This window comes from Dasypus novemcinctus, unplaced genomic scaffold (genome assembly GCF_030445035.2).
Source record: "Dasypus novemcinctus isolate mDasNov1 unplaced genomic scaffold, mDasNov1.1.hap2 H_1, whole genome shotgun sequence".
Lineage (NCBI taxonomy): Eukaryota > Metazoa > Chordata > Mammalia > Cingulata > Dasypodidae > Dasypus > Dasypus novemcinctus.
The window spans coordinates 127,613-134,393 of NW_026688138.1; the positions used below are offsets into that span (position 1 = coordinate 127,613).

Sequence of the window (6,781 nt, forward strand, 5' to 3'; positions counted from 1 at the left end):
CATATTAATAAAGTTTACAATTCATACAAAGTATAAAAACAATGGAATTTGGTATGATCACATAGTTGTGCATTCATCACTTCAATCATTATTGGAGCATTTCCATTATTTCAGTAATAATAAAAAACGAGAAAATTCCTCACCTCTCAACCTCTCTATGATTCCCCTGCTGTACATAGTTGCTATTTCTGGCTACTCTTGCACAATTATTTATTATTTTATTAAGTTGTTCTTTTTTGAGATGTATTCACATACACTATGATCTATCCAAAGTGTATAATCAATGGCTTTTATTATAATCACAATGTTGTACATACAGTTTTTAGCACAATTTCTCAGCCTTTTCCATACACCATCGTCTGGATGCTGTCTAATGCTCCTTTGGCCTCCTGGGCTCCAGAGCAGATGTTACAGACAGTTTCTGACTCTTCACTAGCTCTTTTGGAAGAGAAGTGAGTCCTGAATCTCCCTGCTCTGCCATCTTCCTGGAAATTCCCTTGCTAGTGTAAATATCTTTGGTATACATGGAACAAAATAACCTAGTACACATCTTCCTGACCAAACATGGAGAAAAGTTTTATATATTTTCCCACATGGAAAATAAGCAATCCAATATGATCTAAAGTTAGGTTAAGATTAGATCCAGAAAACCACCTTGAATGTCTCTCTATTTGTATTTTTTTACCCTTATAGGAGGTCATATAAGCATCAGCACATTGCCATTTACAAGAGTCCATTAGTCTGAGAAAGAAGAAAGCATTCCTATTTAAATGATGTAACAATTCATGTATATTACTTCCAATTAAGTATGTTGAGTTTCCATGTTAAATATAACCTGAATATTGACTAAATCATGTTATATAAGTTTATCTGTATTGGGTAAAGAGATAATGCAGGCATTACACATGCAAGTGGGATACTTGTCATTGAGTCAATATCTAATTTAGTGATTTTCTTTGTTACATCAGTAAAAGTATCATTATCGGAGTCACTTTTAAGGTCTCTGTCTTTGAATATGGGAGTCCCATCTCAATTGACTGAATCTAACCTGATTGATTGGTTATATACAACCAATATATGCAGCCAGTCTTGTATATATCCAATTTTGGCCCTGTCTTATTACAGTTTTCTTGCAAAAAGAAGAGTTTATAATCACCACATTATAAGTTGTGAAAAGCTAGTTAAACCTTCAAATAAAGTGTCCCAATGCCAAATACATTTAACTTATTGATCTGTAACAAGGGCTGACTAATTTTTAACAGGATACCAAATCTTTTTATTAAACATTTACCTCTTTTTTTGAATGATCACTTTTGCCTGAATGGAACATTATTTTAGGTCCATCTTTATCATCTAGATGTTGGCAAACCCAGCAATCAGTTAAATTTATAATGCTAGAAGCCCTATAAATAACTGGAGTTGAGATAGATCTAACCTTAGAGAAGTAGCAGTAAATAATAGCATTGCTTTTTAAAGTTTTAAAATCACTTAATAAGTTGTTTCTTTGTAAATCAATCAATAATATTTTACACCATGCTTTAAAAGTTAGGTAATCAAGACCACATTAATAATCCATAGGCATTTATTTATTTATTTATTTTTTAATCCATAGGCATTTAGAGTGAGATTCCATTTGCTCAGAGTTTTGCATTGTAAGCAGTATAATCACTGCATAGATATACTCTGAATGTATATTAAATTATCTCATTTATACTAACTCTTCTTAGAAAGGATGTGTTCTGTTTAGCTCTAGTTGGAAGTATCATAAATTAAAAATTAATTAAGCTTTACTGTATTTGAGAATAGCTTTGGCTTAACTACCAATACCTTCAGCCATTTGTTTTATATTTACATACGTATACATGGGTAAGTCATATGTGGATGTATTTATTGTTTTTATGAAGTCTATCTGTAACAATCTACTGCTAGTAACAGACACACTATGTAGCTGTTTAAAATTGTCCCTCAGTTCTATTCTAAACCCTTAGTTCAGTTTATTTTATTGCCCTCAATCTGTCATAACCAGAAGCAAAACACTGGGACTTTAAATTAAAACTCAACTCCACTTATCTAAAGGTTTGTTTATTCATACTATTTTGCTGAAGGCCTCATATGTATATATAAATCAATACGTTAATCTGCGCAGTTTGACAGCAATATCAGAATCCCATGACCCTGTAATTCTTGAAGGAAGTGATGTATATTTTCTGGATAATTTAGAGAAATGTTGACCTTTCCAGCTATTTTTTTAAGAAAATGAACAGTTCTTCCTTTTAACTAATTTATGAATTAATCTTTCTGAATTCACTGGTTTCTGAAACTGGTCTTAAGCAAAGGTCTGATATCTAGGCAATTAATAGAGACTGTGTAACCCTGCCTAAGAAGACACTTCAAAGTGAATTAAACTGTTTTTCACTTGAGAGAAACAAACAATTCCCACCAAACCCTGAAAATGTATGTCACATTGGACCTCCCAGGACAATTCCACATTTTACTACAGAGCTTAAAAAAGTTGTACTGGCTCTTCTGAAAGACTCTCAATGGACAACATCATCACCACCTATACCTGGAGAACAAGTGGTACATTTTTTACTTCAGTAGCAGAGAATATAACTACCAATTTCTATTTATCTGTAAAGAAAATTTTTAAAAGATTTTTTTCTCTCCCCTTCCTGCCCCCTGCCCCCAGTCATTTGTTCTCTGTGTCCACTTGCTGCATGTTCTTGTTTTTGTCGACTTCTGTTGTCAGCGGCATGGGAATCTGTGTCTCTTTTTGTTGCATCATCTTGCTACATTAGCTCTCCGTGTGTGGTGCCATTCCTGGGCAGGCTGCACTTTCTTTCACACTGGGTAGCTCTCCTTACAGGGCACACTCCTTGCACTCCTTGTGCGCATCAGCACTGCACATGGGCCAACTCCACACAGGTCAAGGAGGCCTGGGGTTTGAACTGTGGACTTCCCATGTGGTAGACAGACAACCTAACCACTGGGCCAAGTCTGCTTCCCTGTAAAGAATATTTTAAGAGACTCTGAAAGAGCAGAGTAACTAAGGATGAGAAGATTTAAGAGTATCTAAAATTTAAATAATAAATCTTTCTCACAAAATTTATCTCCATAAAAGAAAGGTACTAAAGAACTTATATGTGAATATCCTACTTATATTTTGAAAAATCAGATATTTTTATTTAAGTGAAGGTGGAAATGAATTAAAATATGAAGGATAGAATTAAATAACCAGCTATATAGCCAATTCAAATTACATTAAAACCCAAATATGAACTATAAACAGAAGTGAAATTTTCCTAAAATGATGTGAATATTCACTAAACCCCATCCCATCCCCAAGTAGGTAAATTACATTAAGGAGAAGAATTCTACATGGACTGAGATACTTTTATACTTCAATATGTATAAAAACATAAAAATAAATTTAATGTTGCCAAAATAACTGAGTTTTTAGGGATACATAGTTAGAAATATATAATTCTACTCTTACAAACAAGTCAACTAGGAGAAATAAGTTAGCATAATCATTTGAACTAGCTGCCTACATATTGGACAGGCCTTATTTTATTTTTTGTTTTTTTTTTTAGCTTTTTTGAATATGTAAAACAAGCCATGATATGTCCTTTTTTGTCATGGATGATACAGTCAATTTTAGGTCACAAGGTTCAATGGCACAAAGATGGAAACTAGATTCCATGCATTTTCCTTTATCTTGTGTTTCATTCCTCTCAAACTCTCTGACAGCTTTATTTAATTTTTAAAGAAGCTTTAGATTATATAAATGTTTAATAAAAAATATAGGGGATTCCCATATTCCCCAACTCCTCACCCTAACCCTCCCACACTTTCCCACATTAACATCTTCCATTAGTGTGGCAAATTTGCTACAATTGATAAACACATATTGAGGCATTGTTATTAACAATGTACTATAGTTTCTATTATAGCTTACACTCTGCCTTACCCAATTTTATAGGTTATGACCAAATGTAATGGTCTGCACCTGTCATTGCAATGTCATGCAGGGCAATTCCAGTGCCCCAAATGTCCCCATAGTATACCTATTCTTCCCTCTCCCTCGCCTCAGAACCTCTGGTGGCCACTATCTTTACATCAATGATAAAAGTTCTTCCATTGCTAGAATAATATTAAGTCTATAATAGAATAATACTAAGTCTACTTTAGTCCATTGTTCACTCCCCAGTCTTGAGGATTTCAGGATGGTGATCCCACTCTGCTTCTACTTGAGAGGGGGCTTAAATCCCAATGGGGAGATGGCTGGCATCTTCTTGATTGGTATAAATGTTGCTACTAGAAGTTGATGGCTGAGAATAGCCCTCATTTTCTTGGGATTGGGAGGCTTGTGTGATTTTATTATTTTCCTCTGTCATTTTTCTGAAATCAGGAACATTAAAGCCCTCTTCTACATGTGTTGAGTTTTCTAGTATGGCTTTCCCAGGTATTTTCCCTTTATTATTTCCTTTATATTCAGGAAGTCAATTCTCACATCTGTTGTAATGCATTTCCACAAGGGAAGGATACATTTCATTGCATGAAGTACATTTCCCACAGAGAGCCAAGGAAATTTCAGGATCTTCTTCAGATGGGTCTGTATCACTTTCCACTGCTTGATATACAGTAACTTGATAAACCTGATCATCTTCATATGAGAGTTCTTGTCCTTCTTCACTAATCTTCTGAATAAAGAGATTCAACTTCAAATTATACACTGAATTGATCTGAAACTGAATCCTGATTCAACCAATCACCAGAATGTTCATTTAAACCAGTATCAAGATCCAGATTCGATAGTCTCCATTGATTCACTCCTACAGAATCTTTTACACCATATCTTCCTTATTATACATAGAGCAAGACTTTCATTGGAGGAAAAGTAAATTCTAGCAAATTTATGGTGCTTTCTATTGTCCACCAGCTAAGTCTTCTGAATTTTCTGTCTCACTAATTACTCTCCTTTTAGATGAAGGTCTAAAAATCAAATTTGAGGATGAAGGTTTCTCCTCCTACACCTCTTGCACAAGGTCCCTTTGATGGCTGCCATCTTTTTTCTTTTAAGATTTATTTTATTTCTCTCCCCTTCCTTCTCCCCTGCCCTAGTTGTCTGTTTTTTTTTTTTTTTTTAAAGATTTATTTTTTTATTTATTTAATTCCCCTCCCCTCCCCCGGTTGTCTGTTTTCTGTGTCTTTTTGCTGCGTCTTGTTTCTTTGTCCGCTTCTGTTGTCGTCAGCAGCACGGGAAGTGTGGGCGGCACCATTCCTCGGCAGGCTGCTCCCTCCTTCGCGCTGGGCGGCTCTCCTTATGGGTGCACTCCTTGCGCGTGGGGCTCCCCTACGCGGGGGACACCCCTGTGTAGCACGGCACTCCTTGCGCGCATCAGCACTGCGCATGGGCCAGCTCCACACGGGTCAAGGAGGCCCGGGGCTTGAACCGCGGACCTCCCATGTGGTAGACGGACGCCCTAACCACTGGGCCAAAGTCCGTTTCCCTAGTTGTCTGTTCTCTGTGTCCATTTGCTGTGTGTTCTTTGTCCACTTCTGTTGTTGTCAGCGGCATGGGAATCTGTGTCTCTTTTTTGTTGCATCATCTTGTTGTGTCAGCTCTCCGTGCATGTGGCACCCTTACTGGGCAGCCTGAACTTTCTTTCACGCTGGACAGCTCTCCTTAAGGGGTGCACTCCTTGTGCATGGGACTCCCTTATGTGGGGGGCACCCCTGTGTGGGGCAGCTCTCCTTGTGCACATCAGCACTGCACATGGGCCAGCTCCACATGGGTCAAGGAGGCCCGGGGTTTGAACTGTGGACCTCCCATTTGGTAGACAGACACCCTATCCACTGGACCAAGTCTGCTTCCTGATGGTTGCCATCTTGAAGGTGACACCTGTTTTCACTTAGAGATGCACCTGAACCTGCTGGTTCCTGCTGGTTGACTACTACCAAGTTTCTGTAGACATTTTTCTGTGTTCTTTCACAGAGGAGCTTGGCACTACAAAAACTCCCCTAGAAGATAGTTTGAACAATATACAATATATTGTTGTTTCTCATCACTTGCTCATAATATAGTGGCCAAGATAAAATATAATGTCTTTCATTGTGTGTGTTTTTGTGCACCAACAGACTTTAGCAACTTCAGTAATGATTGTTTTGTTCTAACCAGGGTCTCTGGTTCTGAAACAGGAATCTGTGAGGTGTTCATAGCATATCAGTAGCTAGATAATTGTTGGTATTGAACATTTGCCATGCAGGGTTTTTCATGCCTACAGTGGGATCTTTTGAGGCTCCCCAGTTCTGTTCATGGGGCACATGGAAGCCTTCATGTCAATTTCACACCACTATTGTATTCCAACACATTAGGTTGGGAGTAGGAGATCCCTTGAGGCAAAAGCATCAGATACTGAGCCAGAGGTTCTGACCAGAAAAAGGCTCAGCTTCTTGCTCCATCCCCCTTCCAGTCACTCAGGGCAACACAAGCCCCAAACAAAAGGAACAAAGGTTGCTAATAGCCATGCTCCCCCCTCTTCCCATCTGTCCTCTTGATAGTGGGAGGCCACTGGGGCTGGGAAGCTAAGTGTGGAGGTCCCCCCAACTTCTTGAGAGCCCATATGAATCAGAGCATTCTGCCTTGATGCCTTGAGAGACATGCTTGTTGTCTCTGCTAACTAACAGGGAAAAAGATTAGAGCTCTTCTTTTTTACTTAAGCTCTTAGATGCTCTTATCTTTTTAAACAAAAGAAGCAACATTTGGAAATGTGCACAC

The 6,781-nt window shown here is 37.8% G+C and overlaps 1 pseudogene; it reads right to left on the reverse strand.

Moving 5' to 3' along the window:
* Window positions 1-4,262: 4,262 nt before the first annotated feature.
* Window positions 4,263-6,258, reverse strand: LOC105745235 (E3 ubiquitin-protein ligase Mdm2-like; annotated as a pseudogene).
* Between the last annotated feature and the right edge of the window lie 523 nt (window positions 6,259-6,781).